This window comes from Puntigrus tetrazona, chromosome 10, assembly GCF_018831695.1.
Source record: "Puntigrus tetrazona isolate hp1 chromosome 10, ASM1883169v1, whole genome shotgun sequence".
In the NCBI taxonomy this organism is placed as follows: Eukaryota; Metazoa; Chordata; class Actinopteri; order Cypriniformes; family Cyprinidae; genus Puntigrus; species Puntigrus tetrazona.
This window is the reverse complement of record NC_056708.1, coordinates 14729692-14746963: the sequence shown is the minus strand read 5'-3', so window position 1 is coordinate 14746963 and position 17272 is coordinate 14729692. Positions and strand designations below refer to the sequence as shown.

The 17272-nt window shown below is 40.7% G+C and overlaps 6 non-coding genes and 22 pseudogenes across 6 annotated transcripts; all 28 read right to left on the bottom strand.

The window, feature by feature from the left end:
* Positions 1-6165: 6165 nt before the first annotated feature.
* LOC122353266 lies at positions 6166-6284 on the bottom strand (annotated as a pseudogene).
* A 276-nt stretch (positions 6285-6560) lies between these two features.
* On the bottom strand, positions 6561-6679 carry LOC122353290 (annotated as a pseudogene).
* Positions 6680-6955: 276 nt separating this feature from the next.
* Positions 6956-7074, bottom strand: LOC122353477. Its single transcript, XR_006252013.1, has one exon. It is a non-coding gene; the product is annotated as a 5S ribosomal RNA (ribosomal RNA).
* Positions 7075-7350: 276 nt separating this feature from the next.
* On the bottom strand, positions 7351-7469 carry LOC122353296 (annotated as a pseudogene).
* A 277-nt stretch (positions 7470-7746) lies between these two features.
* On the bottom strand, positions 7747-7865 carry LOC122353418 (annotated as a pseudogene).
* Positions 7866-8142: 277 nt separating this feature from the next.
* Positions 8143-8261, bottom strand: LOC122353368 (annotated as a pseudogene).
* Positions 8262-8537: 276 nt separating this feature from the next.
* On the bottom strand, positions 8538-8656 carry LOC122353408 (annotated as a pseudogene).
* A 276-nt stretch (positions 8657-8932) lies between these two features.
* Positions 8933-9051, bottom strand: LOC122353373 (annotated as a pseudogene).
* Positions 9052-9327: 276 nt separating this feature from the next.
* LOC122353449 lies at positions 9328-9446 on the bottom strand (annotated as a pseudogene).
* A 276-nt stretch (positions 9447-9722) lies between these two features.
* Positions 9723-9841, bottom strand: LOC122353488. Its single transcript, XR_006252023.1, has one exon. It is a non-coding gene; the product is annotated as a 5S ribosomal RNA (ribosomal RNA).
* A 276-nt stretch (positions 9842-10117) lies between these two features.
* LOC122353351 lies at positions 10118-10236 on the bottom strand (annotated as a pseudogene).
* Positions 10237-10503: 267 nt separating this feature from the next.
* LOC122353380 lies at positions 10504-10622 on the bottom strand (annotated as a pseudogene).
* Positions 10623-10898: 276 nt separating this feature from the next.
* On the bottom strand, positions 10899-11017 carry LOC122353255 (annotated as a pseudogene).
* Positions 11018-11293: 276 nt separating this feature from the next.
* LOC122353325 lies at positions 11294-11412 on the bottom strand (annotated as a pseudogene).
* A 274-nt stretch (positions 11413-11686) lies between these two features.
* LOC122353298 lies at positions 11687-11805 on the bottom strand (annotated as a pseudogene).
* Positions 11806-12080: 275 nt separating this feature from the next.
* LOC122353440 lies at positions 12081-12199 on the bottom strand (annotated as a pseudogene).
* A 276-nt stretch (positions 12200-12475) lies between these two features.
* Positions 12476-12594, bottom strand: LOC122353344 (annotated as a pseudogene).
* Positions 12595-12870: 276 nt separating this feature from the next.
* Positions 12871-12989, bottom strand: LOC122353324 (annotated as a pseudogene).
* A 275-nt stretch (positions 12990-13264) lies between these two features.
* On the bottom strand, positions 13265-13383 carry LOC122353383 (annotated as a pseudogene).
* A 274-nt stretch (positions 13384-13657) lies between these two features.
* Positions 13658-13776, bottom strand: LOC122353439 (annotated as a pseudogene).
* Positions 13777-14046: 270 nt separating this feature from the next.
* LOC122353429 lies at positions 14047-14165 on the bottom strand (annotated as a pseudogene).
* Positions 14166-14822: 657 nt separating this feature from the next.
* On the bottom strand, positions 14823-14931 carry LOC122353425 (annotated as a pseudogene).
* A 262-nt stretch (positions 14932-15193) lies between these two features.
* On the bottom strand, positions 15194-15312 carry LOC122353244. Its single transcript, XR_006251971.1, has one exon. It is a non-coding gene; the product is annotated as a 5S ribosomal RNA (ribosomal RNA).
* A 272-nt stretch (positions 15313-15584) lies between these two features.
* Positions 15585-15703, bottom strand: LOC122353302 (annotated as a pseudogene).
* A 264-nt stretch (positions 15704-15967) lies between these two features.
* On the bottom strand, positions 15968-16087 carry LOC122353404 (annotated as a pseudogene).
* A 274-nt stretch (positions 16088-16361) lies between these two features.
* On the bottom strand, positions 16362-16480 carry LOC122353475. Its single transcript, XR_006252011.1, has one exon. It is a non-coding gene; the product is annotated as a 5S ribosomal RNA (ribosomal RNA).
* Positions 16481-16754: 274 nt separating this feature from the next.
* Positions 16755-16873, bottom strand: LOC122353474. The gene has a single exon (XR_006252010.1). It is a non-coding gene; the product is annotated as a 5S ribosomal RNA (ribosomal RNA).
* Positions 16874-17148: 275 nt separating this feature from the next.
* Positions 17149-17267, bottom strand: LOC122353484. The gene has a single exon (XR_006252019.1). It is a non-coding gene; the product is annotated as a 5S ribosomal RNA (ribosomal RNA).
* Between the last annotated feature and the right edge of the window lie 5 nt (positions 17268-17272).

Below are 17272 nucleotides of genomic sequence, written 5' to 3'. Positions count from 1 at the left end.
AATTTCCTCCAGGGTGCCAGGGGTTGAGTGGAAAAGAGTCCAAGAAGTATCACCTTTCACGGCCAAGATTGGTTAGATGAAGCGCCTGGATGTTTGGCATTAAGTTTTGAATTCTTAAAAATTTTCTCCATGGTTACCATGGTCGAGTGGTAATGCGTCCAAGAAGTAGCACTTAACCCAGCCAAGATCGACTGGATGAAGCGCCTAGACGTTTGGACTATTGTTTTGAAAGTTTAAAAATTTCCTCCAGGGTAGCAGGGGATGAATGGAAAAGAGTCCAAGAAATAGCACCTTTCACTGCCAAGATTGGCTAGATGAAGCGCCTGGATGTTTGGCATTAAGTTTTGAATTCTTAAAAATTTTCTCCAGGGTTACCATGGTCAAGTGGAAAAGCGTCCAAGAAGTAGCACTTAACCCAGCCAAGATCGGCTGGATGAAGCGCCTAGATATCTGGACTCAGGCTTTGAAAAAGAGTCCAAGAAGTAGCACCTTTTCACGGCCAAGATTGGCTAGATGAAGCGCCTGGATGTTTGGCATTAAGTTTTAAATTCTTAAAAATTTTCTCCAGGGTTGCCATGGTCGAGTGCAAAAGCATCTAAGAAGTAGCACTTAACCCAGCTAAGATCGGCTGGATGAAGCGCCTAGATATCCGGACTCAGGTATTGAAAATTAAAAAATTTCCTCCAGGGTGTCAGGGGTTTAATGGAAAAGAGTCCAAGAAGTAGCACCTTTCACGGCCAAGATTGGCTAGATGAAGCCCCTGGATGTTTGGCATTAAGTTTTGAATTCTTAAAAATTTTCTCCAGGGTTACCATGGTCGAGTGGAAAAGCGTCCAAGAAGTAGCACTTAACCCATCCAAGATCAGCTGGATGAAGCACTTAGATATCTGCACTCAGGTTTTGAAAATTAAAAAAATTTCCTGCAGGGTGGCAGGGGTTGAATGGAAAAGAGTCCAAGAAGTAGCACCTTTCACGGCCAATATTGGCTAGATGAAGCCTGGATGTTTGGCATTAAGTTTTGAATTCTTAAAAGTTTTCTCCAGGGTTACCATGATCGAGTGATAAAGCGTCCAAGAAGTAGCACTTAACCCAGCCAAGATCGGCTGGATGAAGCACCTGAACGTTTGGACTTTTGCTTTGAAAATTAAAAAAAATTCCTCCAGGGTGGCAGGGGTTGAGTGGAAAAGAGTCCAAGAAGTAGCACCTTTCACGGCCAAGATTGGCTAGAAGAAGCGCCTGGATGTTTGGCATTAAGTTTTGAATTCTTAAAAAATTTTTCCAGGGTTACCATGGTCGAGTGGAAAAGCGTCCAAGAAGTAGCACTTAACCCATCCAAAATCGGCTGGATGAAGCGCCTAGATATCTGGATTCAGGCTTTGAAAAAGAGTCCAAGAAGTAGCACCTTTCATGGCCAAGATTGGCTAGATGAAACGCCTGGATGTTTGGCATTAAGTTTTGAATTCTTAAAAATTTTCTCCAAGGTTACCATGGTCGAGTGGAAAAGCGTCCAAGAAGTAGCACTTAACCCAGCCAAGATCGGCTGGATGAAGCGCCTAGACGTTTGGACTATTGCTTTGAAAGTTTAAAAATTTCCTCCAGGGTGGCAGGGGATGAATGGAAAAGAGTCCAAGAAATAGCACCTTTCACGGCCAAGATCGGCTGGATGAAGCGCCTAGATATCTGGACTCAGGTTTTGAAAAAGAGTCCAAGAAGTAGCACCTTTCACGGCCAAGATTGGCTAGAAGAAGCGCCTGGATGTTTGGCATTAAGTTTTGAATTCTTAAAAAATTTTTCCAGGGTTACCATGGTCGAGTGGAAAAGCGTCCAGAAGTAGCAGCACTTAACCCATCCAAAATCGGCTGGATGAAGCGCCTAGATATCTGGATTCAGGCTTTGAAAAAGAGTCCAAGAAGTAGCACCTTTCATGGCCAAGATTGGCTAGATGAAACGCCTGGATGTTTGGCATTAAGTTTTGAATTCTTAAAAATTTTCTCCAAGGTTACCATGGTCGAGTGGAAAAGCGTCCAAGAAGTAGCACTTAACCCAGCCAAGATCGGCTGGATGAAGCGCCTAGACGTTTGGACTATTGCTTTGAAAGTTTAAAAATTTCCTCCAGGGTGGCAGGGGATGAATGGAAAAGAGTCCAAGAAATAGCACCTTTCACGGCCAAGATCGGCTGGATGAAGCGCCTAGATATCTGGACTCAGGTTTTGAAAAAGAGTCAAGAAGTAGCACCTTTCACGGCCAAGATTGGCTAGATGAAGCTCCTGGATGTTTGGCATTAAGTTTTGAATTCTTAAAAAAATTTTCCAGGGTTACCATGGTCGAGTGGAAAAGCGTCCAAGAAGTAGCACTTAACCCAGCCAAGATCGGCTGGATGAAGCGCCTAGATATCTGGATTCAGGCTTTGAAAAAGAGTCCAAGAAGTAGCAGCTTTCACGGCCAAGATTGGTTAGATGAATCGCCTGGATGTTTGGCATTAAGTTTTGAATTCTTAAAAATTTTCTCCAGGGTTACCATGGTCGAGTGGAAAAGCGTCCAAGAAGTAGCACTTAACCCAGCCAAGATTGGCTGGATGAAGCGCCTAGATATCTGGACTCAGGTTTTGAAAATTAAAAAATTTCCTCCAGGGTGGCAGGGGTTGAATGGGAAAGAGTCCAAGAAGTAGCACCTTTCACAGCCAAGATTGGCTAGATGAAGCGCCTGGATGTTTGGCATTAAGTTTTGAATTCTTAAAAATTTTCTCCAGGGTTACCATGGTCGAGTGGAAAAGCTTCCAAGAAGTAGCACTTAACCCAGCCAAGATCGGCTGGATGAAGCGCGTGGACGTTTGGACTTTTGCTTTGAAAATTAAAAAAATTCCTCCAGGGTGGCAGGGGTTGAATGGAAAAGAATCCAAGAAGTAGCACCTTTCACGGCCAAGATTGGCTAGATGAAGCGCCTGGATGTTTGGCATTAAGTTTTGAATTCTTAAAAATTTTCTCCAGGGTTACCATGGTCGAGTGGAAAAGCGTCCAAGAAGTAGCACTTAACCCAGCCAAGATCGGCTGGATGAAGCGCCTGGACATTTGGACTTTCGTTTTGAAAATTTAAAAATTTCCTTCAGGGTGGCAGGGGTCGAATGGAAAAGAGTCCAAGAAGTAGCACCTTTCACGGCCAAGATTGGCTAGATGAAGCGCCTGGATGTTTGGCATTAAGTTTTGAATTCTTAAAAATTTTCTCCGGGGTTACCATGGTCCAGTGGAAAAGCGTCAAGAAGTAGCACTTAACCCAGCCAAGATCGGCTGGATGAAGCACCTGGACGTTTGGACTTTCGCTTTGAAAATTAAAAAATTTCCTCCAGGGTGGCAGGGGTTGAATGGAAAAGAGTCCAAGAAGTAGCACCTTTCACGGCCAAGATTGGCTAGATGAAACGCCTAGATATCTGGACTCAGGCTTTGAAAAAGAGTCCAAGAAGTAACACCTTTCACGGCCAAGATTGGCTAGATGAAGCCCCTGGATGTTTGGCATTAAGTTTTGAATTCTTAAAAATTTTCTCCAGGGTTACCATGGTCGAGTGGAAAAGCGTCCAAGAAGTAGCACTTAACCCAGCCAAGATCGCCTGGATGAAGCGCCTATATATCTGGACTCAGGTTTTGAAAATTAAAAAATTTCCTCCAGGGTGGCAGGGGTTGAATGGAAAAGTGTCCAAGAAGTAGCACCTTTCACGGCCAAGATTGGCTAGATGAAGCGCCTGGGTGTTTGGCATTAAGTTTTGAATTCTTAAAAATTTTTTCCAGGGTTACCATGGTCGAGTGAAAAAGCGTCCAAGAAGTAGCACTTAACCCAGCCAAGATCGGCTGGATGAAGCGCCTAGATATCTGTACTCAGGCTTTAAAAAAGAGTCCAAGAAGTAGCACCTTTCACAGCCAAGATTGGCTAGAGGAAGCGCCTGGATGTTTGGCATTAAATTTTGAATTCTTAAAAATTTTCTCCAGGGTTATCATGGTCGAGTGGAAAAGCGTCCAAGAAGTAGCACTTAACCCAGCCAAGATCGGCTGGATGAAGCGCCTAGACGTTTGGACTATTGTTTTGAAAGTTTAAAAATTTCTTCCAGGGTGGCAGGGGTTGAATGGAAAATAGTCCAAGAAATAGCACCTTTCACTGCCAAGATTGGCTAGATGAAGCGCCTGGATGTTTGGCATTAAGTTTTGAATTCTTAAAAAATTTCTCCAGGGTTACCATGGTCGAGTGGAAAAGTGTCCAAGAAGTAGTACTTATCCCATCCAAGATCGGCTCGATGAAGCTCCTAGATATCTGGACTCAGGCTTTGAAAAAGAGTCCAAGAAGTAGCACCTTTCACGGCCAAGATTGGCTAGGTGAAGCGCCTGGATGTTTGGCATTAAGTTTTGAATTCTTAAAAAATTGCTCCAGGGTTACCATGGTCGAGTGGAAAAGCGTCCAAGAAGTAGCACTTAACCCAGCCAAGATCGGCTGGATGAAGCGCCTGGACATTTGGACTTTCGCTTTGAAATTTAAACATTTCCTCCAGGGTGGCAAGGGTTGAGTGGAAAAGAGTCCAAGAAGTAGCACCTTTCACGGCCAAGATTGGCTAGATGAAGCGCCTGGGTGTTTGGCATTAAGTTTTGAATTCTTAAAAATTTTCTCCAGGGTTACCATGTTCGAGTGGAAAAGCGTCCAAGAAGTAGCACATAACCCAGCCAAGATCGGCTAGATGAAGCGCCTAGATATCTGGACTCAGGCTTTGAAAATTAAAAAAATTCCTCCAGGGTGGCAGGGGTTGAATGGAAAAGAGTCCAAGAAGTAGCACCTTTCACGGCCAATATTGGTTAGATGAAGCGCCTGGATGTTTGGCATTAAGTTTTGAATTCTTAAAAATTTTCTCCGGGGTTACCATGGTCGAGTGGAAAAGCGTCCAAGAAGTAGCACTTAACCAAGCCAAGATCGGCGGGATGAAGCGCCTGGACGTTTGGACTTTCGCTTTGAAAATTTAAAAATTTCTTCCAGGGTGGCAGGGCTCGAATGGAAAAGAGTCCAAGAAGTAGCACCTTTCACGGCCAAGATTGGCTAGATGAAGCCCCTGGATGTTTGGCATTAAGTTTTGAATTCTTAAAAAATTTTTCCAGGGTTACCGTGGTCGAGTGGAAAAGCGTCCAAGAAGTAGCACTTAACCCAGCCAAGATCGGCTGGATGAAGCGCCTAGATATCTGGACTCAGGCTTTGAAAAAGAGTCCAAGAAGTAGCACCTTTCACGTCCAAGATTGGCTAGATGAAGCGCCTGGATGTTTGGCATTAAGTTTTGAATTCTTAAAAATTTTCTCCAAGGTTACCATGGTCGAGTGGAAAAGCGTCCAAGAAGTAGCACTTAACCCAGCCAAGATCGGCTGGATAAAGCACCTAGATATCTGGACTCAGGCTTTGAAAAAGAGTCCAAGAAGTAGCACCTTTCACGGCCAAGATTGGCTAGGTGAAGCGCCTAGATATCTGGTCTCAGGCTTTGAAAAAGAGTCCAAGAAGTAGCACCTTTCATGGCCAAGATTGGCTAGATGAAGCGCCTGGATGTTTGGCATTAAATTTTGAATTCTTAAAAATTTTCTCCAGGGTTACCATGGTCGAGTGGAAAAGCATCCAAGAAGTAGCACTTAACCCAGCCAAGATCGGCTGGATGAAGCGCCTAGATGTCTGGACTCAGGTTTTGAAAATTAAAAAATTTCCTCCAGGGTGGCAGGGGTTGAATGGTAAAGAGTCCAAGAAGTAGCACCTTTCACGGCCAAGATTGGCTAGATGAAACGCCTGGATGTTTGGCATTAAGTTTTGAATTCTTAAAAATTTTCTCCAGGGTTACCATGGTCGAGTGGAAAAGCGTCCAAGAAGCAGCACTTAACCCAGCCAAGATCGGCTGGATGAAGCGCCTAGACGTTTGGACTATTGCTTTGAAAGTTTAAAAATTTCCTCCAGGGTGGCAGCGGTTGAAAGGAAAAGAGTCCAAGAAATAGCACCTTTCACGGCCAAGATCGGCTGGATGAAGCGCCTGGACATTTGGACTTTCGCTTTGAAATTTCAACGTTTCCTCCAGGGTGGAAAGGGTTGAGTGGAAAAGAGTCCAAGAAGTAGCACCTTTCACGGCCAAGATTGGCTAGATGAAGCGCCTGGATGTTTGGCATTAAGTTACAGCACCTGGTATTCCTAGGCAGTCTCCCATCCAAGTACTAACTAGGCCCAACTCTGCTTAGCTTCTGAGATCAGACGAGATCAGGCGTGCACAGGGTGGTATGGCCGTAAACAAAAGCTGCTGCAAAAAGGCCCCTATTTTAAGGTGAGGCACACTAAGTGCCATTATACTAGATAAGTAATGAATGAAATACAAAAAAATACTTCAAAATGAGCTACATTAAAGATAAGAGCATTAGTTAAGTAGTTAAAAACAGTCAAACTCTGTTTAAAGAACAGCTACTTTAAAGGCAATTGAATTAAATAAGCAGTAAGGGAAAGCAAAGAGCTGGTCAATCTTTGGCCACACTAAGGGCCAGTGTATTAGATAAGTAGTGAAAAAACTCAAAAACTTACAGCACCTGGTATTCCTAGGCAGTCTCCCATCCAAGTACTAACTAGGCCCAACTCTGCTTAGCTTCTGAGATCAGACGAGATCAGGCGTGAACAGGGTGGTATGGCCGGAAGCAAAAGCTGCTGCAAAAAGCCCCTATTTTAAGGTGAGGCACACTAAGTGCCATTATACTAGATAAGTAATGAATGAAATACAAAAAAAATACTTCAAAATGAGCTACATTAAAGATAAGAGCATTAGTTAAGTAGTTAAAAACAGTCAAACTCTGTTTAAAGAACAGCTACTTTAAAGCCAATTGAATTAAATAAGCAGTAAGGGAAAGCAAAGAGCTGGTCAATCTTTGGCCACACTAAGGGCCAGTGTATTAGATAAGTAGTGAAAAAACTCAAAAACTTACAGCACCTGGTATTCCTAGGCAGTCTCCCATCCAAGTACTAACTAGGCCCAACTCTGCTTAGCTTCTGAGATCAGACGAGATCAGGTGTGAACAGGGTGGTATGGCCGTGAGTGAAAGCTGCTGCAAAAAGCCCCCTATTTTAAGGTGAGGCACACTAAGTGCCATTATACTAGATAAGTAATGAATGAAATACAAAAAAATACTTCAAAATGAGCTACATTAATGATAAGAGCATTAGTTAAGTAGTTCAAAACAGTCAAACTCTGTTTAAAGAACAGCTACTTTAAAGGCAATTGAATTAAATAAGCAGTAAGGGAAAGCAAAGAGCTGGTCAATCTTTGGCCACACTAAGGGCCAGTGTATTAGATAAGTAGTGAAAAAACTCAAAAACTTACAGCACCTGGTATTCCTAGGCAGTCTCCTATCCAAGTACTAACTAGGCCCAACTCTGCTTAGCAGCTGAGATCAGACGAGATCAGGTGTAAACAGGGTGGTATGGCCGTGAGCGAAAGCTGCTGCAAAAAGCCCCCTATTTTAAGGTGAGGCACACTAAGTGCCATTATACTAGATAAGTAATGAATGAAATACAAAAAAATACTTCAAAATGAGCTACATTAATGATAAGAGCATTAGTTAAGTAGTTCAAAACAGTCAAACTCTGTTTAAAGAACAGCTACTTTAAAGGCAATTGAATTAAATAATCAGTAAGGGAAAGCAAAGAGCTGGTCAAACTTTGGCCACACTAAGGGCCAGTGTATTAGATAAGTAGTGAAAAAACTCAAAAAAATTACAGCACCTGGTATTCCTAGGCAGTCTCCCATCCAAGTACTAACTAGGCCCAAATCTGCTTAGCTTCTGAGATCAGACGAGATCAGGCGTGAACAGGGTGGTATGGACGTGAGCGAAAGCTGCTGCAAAAAGCCCCCTATTTTAAGGTGAGGCACACTAAGTGCCATTATACTAGATAAGTAATGAATGAAATACAAAAAAATACTTCAAAATGAGCTACATTAATGATAAGAGCATTAGTTAAGTAGTTCAAAACAGTCAAACTCTGTTTAAAGAACAGCTACTTTAAAGGCAATTGAATTAAATAATCAGTAAGGGAAAGCAAAGAGCTGGTCAAACTTTGGCCACACTAAGGGCCAGTGTATTAGATAAGTAGTGAAAAAACTCAAAAAAATTACAGCACCTGGTATTCCTAGGCAGTCTCCCATCCAAGTACTAACTAGGCCCAACTCTGCTTAGCAGCTGAGATCAGACGAGATCAGGCGTGCACAGGGTGGTATGGCCATAAACAAAAGCTGCTGCAAAAAGCCCCCTATTTTAAGGTGAGGCACACTAAGTGCCATTATACTAGATAAGTAATGAATGAAATACAAAAAAATACTGCAAAATGAGCTACATTAATGATAAGAGCATTAGTTAAGTAGTTCAAAACAGTCAAACTCTGTTTAAAGAACAGCTACTTTAAAGGCAATTGAATTAAATAAGCAGTAAGGGAAAGCAAAGAGCTGGTCAAACTTTGGCCACACTAAGGGCCAGTGTATTAGATAAGTAGTGAAAAAACTCAAAAACTTACAGAACCTGGTATTCCTAGGCAGTCTCCCATCCAAGTACTAACTAGGCCCAACTCTGCTTAGCAGCTGAGATCAGACAAGATCAGGCGTGAACAGGGTGGTATGGCCGTAAGCAAAAGCTGCTGCAAAAAGGCCCCTATTTTAAGGTGAGGCACACTAAGTGCCATTATACTAGATAAGTAATGAATGAAATACAAAAAAATACTTCAAAATGAGCTACATTAAAGATAAGAGCATTAGTTAAGTAGTTAAAAACAGTCAAACTCTGTTTAAAGAACAGCTACTTTAAAGGCAATTGAATTAAATAAGCAGTAAGGGAAAGCAAAGAGCTGGTCAAACTTTGGCCACACTAAGGGCCAGTGTATTAGATAAGTAGTGAAAAAACTCAAAAATTTACAGCACCTGGTATTCCTAGGCAGTCTCCCATCCAAGTACTAACTAGGCCCAACTCTGCTTAGCTTCTGAGATCAGACGAGATCAGGCATGAACAGGGTGGTATGGCCATGAGCGAAAGCTGCTGCAAAAAGCCCCCTATTTTAAGGTGAAGCACACTAAGTGCCATTATACTAGATAAGTAATGAATGAAATACAAAAAAATACTTCAAAATGAGCTACATTAATGATAAGAGCATTAGTTAAGTAGTTCAAAACAGTCAAACTCTGTTTAAAGAACAGCTACTTTAAAGGCAATTGAATTAAATAAGCAGTAAGGGAAAGCAAAGAGCTGGTCAAACTTTGGCCACACTAAGGGCCAGTGTATTAGATAAGTAGTGAAAAAACTCAAAAACTTACAGGACCTGGTATTCCTAGGCAGTCTCCCATCCAAGTACTAACTAGGCCCAACTCTGCTTAGCAGCTGAGATCAGACAAGATCAGGTGTGAACAGGGTGGTGAAGCCGCAAGCGAAAGCTGCTGCAAAAAGCCCCCTATTTTAAGGTGAGGCACACTAAGTGCCATTATACTAGATAAGTAATGAATGAAATACAAAAAAATACTTCAAAATGAACTACATCAAAGATAAGAGCATTAGTTAAGTAGTTAAAAACAGTCAAACTCTGTTTAAAGAACAGCTACTTTAAAGGCAATTGAATTAAATAAGCAGTAAGGGAAAGCAAAGAGCTGGTCAAACTTTGGCCACACTAAGGGCCAGTGTATTAGATAAGTAGTGAAAAAACTCAAAAACTTACAGCACCTGGTATTCCTAGGCAGTCTCCCATCCAAGTACTAACTAGGCCCAGCCCTGCTTAGCTTCTGAGATCAGACGAGATCAGGAATGAACAGGGTGGTATGGCCGTAAGCGAAAGCTTCTGCAAAAAGGCCCCTATTTTAAGGTGAGGCACACTAAGTGCCATTATACTAGATAAGTAATGAATGAAATACAAAAAAATACTTCAAAATGAGCTACATTAAAAATAAGAACATTAGTTAAGTAGTTAAAAACAGTCAAACTCTGTTTAAAGAACAGCTACTTTAAAGGCAATTGAATTAAATAAGCAGTAAGGGAAAGCAAAGAGCTGGTCAAACTTTGGCCACACTAAGGGCCAGTGTATTAGATAAGTAGTGAAAAAACTCAAAAACTTACAGCACCTGGTATTCCTAGGCAGTCTCCCATCCAAGTACTAACTAGGCCCAGCTCTGCTTAGCTTCTGAGAGCATACGAGATCAGGAATGAACAGGGTGGTATGGCCGTAAGCAAAAGCTGCTGCAAAAAGCCCCCTATTTTAAGGTGAGGCACACTAAGTGCCATTATACTAGATAAGTAATGAATGAAATACAAAAAATATTTCAAAATGAGCTACATTAAAGATAAGAGCATTAGTTAAGTAGTTAAAAACAGTCAAACTCTGTTTAAAGAACAGCTACTTTAAAGGCAATTGAATTAAATAAGCAGTAAGGGAAAGCAAAGAGCTGGTCAAACTTTGGCCACACTAAGGGCCAGTGTATTAGATAAGTAGTGAAAAAACTCACAGCACCTGGTATTCCTAGGCAGTCTCCCTTCCAAGTACTAACTAGGCCCAACTCTGCTTAGCAGCTGAGATCAGACGAGATCAGGTGTGAACAGGGTGGTAAGGCCGTAAGCGAAAGCTGCTGCAAAAAGCCCCCTATTTTAAGGTGAGGCACACTAAGTGCCATTATACTGGATAAGTAATGAATGAAATACAAAAAAATACTTCAAAATGAACTACATCAAAGATAAGAGCATTAGTTAAGTAGTTAAAAACAGTCAAACTCTGTTTAAAGAACAGCTACTTTAAAGGCAATTGAATTAAATAAGCAGTAAGGGAAAGCAAAGAGCTGGTCAAACTTTGGCCACACTAAGGGCCAGTGTATTAGATAAGTAGTGAAAAAACTCAAAAACTTACAGCACCTGGTATTCCTAGGCAGTCTCCCATCCAAGTACTAACTAGGCCCAACTCTGCTTAGCTTCTGAGATCAGACGAGATCAGGCGTGAACAGGGTGGTATGGCCGTTAGCAAAAGCTGCTGCAAAAAGCCCCCTATTTTAAGGTGAGGCACACTAAGTGCCATTATACTAGATAAGTAATGAATGAAATACAAAAAAATACTTCAAAATGAGCTACATTAAAAATAAGAACATTAGTTAAGTAGTTAAAAACAGTCAAACTCTGTTTAAAGAACAGCTACTTTAAAGGCAATTGAATTAAATAAGCAGTAAGGGAAAGCAAAGAGCTGGTCAAACTTTGGCCACACTAAGGGCCAGTGTATTAGATAAGTAGTGAAAAAACTCAAAAACTTACAGCACCTGGTATTCCTAGGCAGTCGCCCATCCAAGTACTAACTAGGCCCAGCTCTGCTTAGCTTCTGAGAGCAGACGAGATCAGGAATGAACAGGGTGGTATGGCCGTAAGCGAAAGCTGCTGCAAAAAGGCCCCTATTTTAAGGTGAGGCACACTAAGTGCCATTATACTAGATAAGTAATGAATGAAATACAAAAATATTTCAAAATTAGCTACATTAAAGATAAGAGCATTAGTTAAGTAGTTAAAAACAGCCAAACTCTGTTTAAAGAACAGCTACTTTAAAGGCAATTGAATTAAATAAGCAGTAATGGAAAGCAAAGAGCTGGTCAAACTTTGGCCACAATAAGGGCCAGTGTTTTAGATAAGTAGTGAAAAAACTCAAAAACTTACAGCACCTGGTATTCCTAGGCAGTCTCCCATCCAAGTACTAACTAGGCCCAGCTCTGCTTAGCTTCTGAGAGCAGATGAGATCAGGAATGAACAGGGTGGTATGGCCGTAAGCGAAAGCTGCTGCAAAAAGCCCCCTATTTTAAGGTGAGGCACACTAAGTGCCATTATACTAGATAAGTAATGAATGAAATACAAAAAATATTTCAAAATGAGCTACATTAAAGATAAGAGCATTAGTTAAGTAGTTAAAAACAGCCAAACTCTGTTTAAAGGACAGCTACTTTAAAGGCAATTGAATTAAATAAGCAGTAAGGGAAAGCAAAGAGCTGGTCAAACTTTGGCCACAATAAGGGCCAGTGTTTTAGATAAGTAGTGAAAAAACTCAAAAACTTACAGCACCTGGTATTCCTAGGCAGTCTCCCATCCAAGTACTAACTAGGCCGAACTGTGCTTAGCTTCTGAGATCAGACGAGATCAGGCGTGAACAGGGTGGTATGGCCTAAAGCAAAAGCTGCTGCAAAAACCCCCCTATTTTAAGGTGAGGCACACTAAGTGCCATTATACTAGATAAGTAATGAATGAAATACAAAAAAATACTTCAAAATGAGTTACATTAAAGATAAGAGCATTAGTTAAGTAGTTAAAAACAGTCAAACTCTGTTTAAAGAACAGCTACTTTAAAGGCAATTGAATTAAATAAGCAGTAAGGGAAAGCAAAGAGCTGGTCAAACTTTGGCCACACTAAGGGCCAGTGTATTAGATAAGTAGTGAAAAAACTCAAAAACTTACAGCACCTGGTATTCCTAGGCAGTCTCCCATCCAAGTACTAACTAGGCCCAACTCTGCTTAGCTTCTGAGATCAGACGAGATCAGGCGTGAACAGGGTGGTATGGCCTAAAGCAAAAGCTGCTGCAAAAAGCCCCCTATTTTAAGGTGAGGCACACTAAGTGCCATTATACTAGATAAGTAATGAATGAAATACAAAAAAATACTTCAAAATGAGCTACATTAAAAATAAGAACATTAGTTAAGTAGTTAAAAACAGTCAAACTCTGTTTAAAGAACAGCTACTTTAAAGGCAATTGAATTAAATAAGCAGTAAGGGAAAGCAAAGAGCTGGTCAAACTTTGGCCACACTAAGGGCCAGTGTATTAGATAAGTAGTGAAAAAACTCAAAAACTTACAGCACCTGGTATTCCTAGGCAGTCGCCCATCCAAGTACTAACTAGGCCCAGCTCTGCTTAGCTTCTGAGAGCAGACGAGATCAGGAATGAACAGGGTGGTATGGCCGTAAGCGAAAGCTGCTGCAAAAAGCCCCCTATTTTAAGGTGAGGCACACTAAGTGCCATTATACTAGATAAGTAATGAATGAAATACAAAAAATATTTCAAAATGAGCTACATTAAAGATAAGAGCATTAGTTAAGTAGTTAAAAACAGCCAAACTCTGTTTAAAGAACAGCTACTTTAAAGGCAATTGAATTAAATAAGCAGTAAGGGAAAGCAAAGAGCTGGTCAAACTTTGGCCACAATAAGGGCCAGTGTTTTAGATAAGTAGTGAAAAAACTCAAAAACTTACAGCACCTGGTATTCCTAGGCAGTCTCCCATCCAAGTACTAACTAGGCCCAGCTCTGCTTAGCTTCTGAGAGCAGATGAGATCAGGAATGAACAGGGTTGTATGGCCGTAAGCGAAAGCTGCTGCAAAAAGGCCCCTATTTTAAGGTGAGGCACACTAAGTGCCATTATACTAGATAAGTAATGAATGAAATACAAAAATATTTCAAAATGAGCTACATTAAAGATAAGAGCATTAGTTAAGTAGTTAAAAACAGCCAAACTCTGTTTAAAGGACAGCTACTTTAAAGGCAATTGAATTAAATAAGCAGTAAGGGAAAGCAAAGAGCTGGTCAAACTTTGGCCACAATAAGGGCCAGTGTTTTAGATAAGTAGTGAAAAAACTCAAAAACTTACAGCACCTGGTATTCCTAGGCAGTCTCCCATCCAAGTACTAACTAGGCCGAACTGTGCTTAGCTTCTGAGATCAGACGAGATCAGGCGTGAACAGGGTGGTATGGCCTAAAGCAAAAGCTGCTGCAAAAGCCCCTATTTTAAGGTGAGGCACACTAAGTGCCATTATACTAGATAAGTAATGAATGAAATACAAAAAATACTTCAAAATGAGTTACATTAAAGATAAGAGCATTAGTTAAGTAGTTAAAAACAGTCAAACTCTGTTTAAAGAACAGCTACTTTAAAGGCAATTGAATTAAATAAGCAGTAAGGAAAGCAAAGAGCTGGTCAAACTTTGGCCACACTAAGGGCCAGTGTATTAGATAAGTAGTGAAAAACTCAAAACTTACAGCACCTGGTATTCCTAGGCAGTCTCCCATCCAAGTACTAACTAGGCCCAACTGTGCTTAGCTTCTGAGATCAGGCGAGATCAGGCGTGAACAGGGTGGTATGGCCTAAAGCAAAAGCTGCTGCAAAACCCCTATTTTAAGGTGAGGCACACTAAGTGCCATTATACTAGATAAGTAATGAATGAAATACAAAAAAATACTTCAAAATGAGTTACATTAAAGATAAGAGCATTAGTTAAGTAGTTAAAAACAGTCAAACTCTGTTTAAAGAACAGCTACTTTAAAGGCAATTGAATTAAATAAGCAGTAAGGGAAAGCAAAGAGCTGGTCAAACTTTGGCCACACTAAGGGCCAGTGTATTAGATAAGTAGTGAAAAAACTCAAAAACTTACAGCAGCTGGTATTCCTAGGCAGTCTCCCATCCAAGTACTAACTAGGCTCAACTCTGCTTAGCTTCTGAGATCAGACGTGAACAGGGTGGTATGGCCGCAAGCTAAAGCTGCTGCAAAAAGCCCCCTATTTTAAGGTGAGGCACACTAAGTGCCATTATACTAGATAAGTAATGAATGAAATACAAAAAAATACTTCAAAATGAGCTACATTAAAGATAAGAGCATTAGTTAAGTAGTTAAAAACAGTCAAACTCTGTTTAAAGAACAGCTACTTTAAAGGCAATTGAATTAAATAAGCAGTAAGGGAAAGCAAAGAGCTGGTCAAACTTTGGCCACACTAAGGGCCAGTGTATTAGATAAGTAGTGAAAAAACTCAAAACTTACAGCACCTGGTATTCCTAGGCAGTCTCCCATCCAAGTACTAACTAGGCCCAACTCTGCTTAGCTTCTGAGATCAGGCGTGAACAGGGTGGTATGGCCGTAAGCTAAAGCTACTGCAAAAGCCCCTATTTTAAGGTGAGGCATTATACTAAATAAGTAATGAATGAAATACAAAAAAATTTTTCAAAATGAGCTACATTAAAGATAAGAGCATTAGTTAAGTAGTTAAAAACAGTCAAACTCTGTTTAAAGAACAGCTACTTTAAAGGCAATTGAATTAAATAAGCAGTAAGGGAAAGCAAAGAGCTGGTCAAACTTTGGCCACACTAAGGGCCAGTGTATTAGATAAGTAGTGAAAAAACTCAAAAACTTACAGCACCTGGTATTCCTAGGCAGTCTCCCATCCAAGTACTAACTAGGCCCAACTCTGCTTAGCTTCTGAGATCAGACGAGATCAGGCATGAACAGGGTGGTATGGCCGTAAGCTAAAGCTGCTGCAAAAAGCCCCTATTTTAAGGTGAGGCACACTAAGTGCCATTATACTAGATAAGTAATGAATGAAATACAAAAAATACTTCAAAATGAGCTACATTAAAGATAAGAGCATTAGTTAAGTAGTTAAAAACAGTCAAACTCTGTTTAAAGAACAGCTACTTTAAAGGCAATTGAATTAAATAAGCAGTAAGGGAAAGCAAAGAGCTGGTCAAACTTTGGCCACACTAAGGGCCAGTGTATTAGATAAGTAGTGAAAAACTCAAAACTTACAGCACCTGGTATTCCTAGGCAGTCTCCCATCCAAGTACTAACTAGGCCCAACTCTGCTTAGCTTCTGAGATCAGACAAGATCAGGCGTGAACAGGGTGGTATGGCCGCAAGCTAAAGCTGCTGCAAAAAGCCCCCTATTTTAAGGTGAGGCACACTGCCATTATACTAGATAAGTAATGAATGAAATACAAAAAAATACTTCAAAAATGAGCTACATTAAAGATAAGAGCATTAGTTAAGTAGTTAAAAACAGTCAAACTCTGTTTAAAGAACAGCTACTTTAAAGGCAATTGAATTAAATAAGCAGTAAGGGAAAGCAAAGAGCTGGTCAAACTTTGGCCACACTAAGGGCCAGTGTATTAGATGAGTAGTGAAAAACTTACAGCACCTGGTACTCCTAGGCAGTCTCCCATCCAAGTACTAACTAGGCCCAACTCTGCTTAAGCTTCTGAGATCAGGCGAGATCAGGCGTGAACAGGGTGGTATGGCCATAAGCGAAAGCTGCTGCAAAAAGCCCCTATTTTAAGGTGAGGCACACTAAGTGCCATTATACTAGATAAGTAATGAATGAAATACAAAAAAATACTTCAAAATGAGCTACATTAAAGATAAGAGCGATAGTTAAGTAGTTAAAAACAGTCAAACTCTGTTTAAAGAACAGCTACTTTAAAGGCAATTGAATTAAATAAGCAGTAAGGGAAAGCAAAGAGCTGGTCAAACTTTGGCCACACTAAGGGCCAGTGTATTAGATAAGTAGTGAAAAACTCAAAAACTTACAGCACCTGGTATTCCTAGGCAGTCTCCCATCCAAGTACTAACTAGGCCCAACTCTGCTTAGCTTCTGAGATCAGACGAGATCAGGCGTGAACAGGGTGGTATGGCCGTAAGCGAAAGCTGCTGCAAAAAGCCCCCTATTTTAAGGTGAGGCACACTAAGTGCCATTATACTAGATAAGTAATGAATGAAATACAAAAAATACTTCAAAATGAGCTACATTAAAGATAAGAGCATTAGTTAAGTAGTTAAAAACAGTCAAACTCTGTTTAAAGAACAGCTACTTTAAAGGCAATTGAATTAAATAAGCAGTAAGGGAAAGCAAAGAGCTGGTCAAACTTTGGCCACACTAAGGGCCAGTGTATTAGATAAGTAGTGAAAAAACTCAAAACTTACAGCACCTGGTATTCCTAGGCAGTCTCCCATCCAAGTACTAACTAGGCCCAACTCTGCTTAGCTTCTGAGATCAGACGAGATCAGGCGTGAACAGGGTGGTATGGCCGTAAGCGAATGCTGCTGCAAAAAGCCCCCTATTTTAAGGTGAGGCACACTAAGTGCCATTATACTAGATAAGTAATGAATGAAATACAAAAAATACTTCAAAATGAGCTACATTAAAGATAAGAGCATTAGTTAAGTAGTTAAAAACAGTCAAACTATGTTTAAAGAACAGCTACTTTAAAGGCAATTGAATTAAATAAGCAGTAAGGGAAAGCAAAGAGCTGGTCAAACTTTGGCCACACTAAGGGCCAGTGTATTAGATAAGTAGTGAAAAAACTCAAAAACTTACAGCACCTGGTATTCCTAAGCAGTCTCCCATCCAAGTACTAACTAGGCCCAACTCTGCTTAGCTTCTGAGATCAGACGAGATCAGGCGTGAACAGGGTGGTATGGCCGTAAGCAAAGC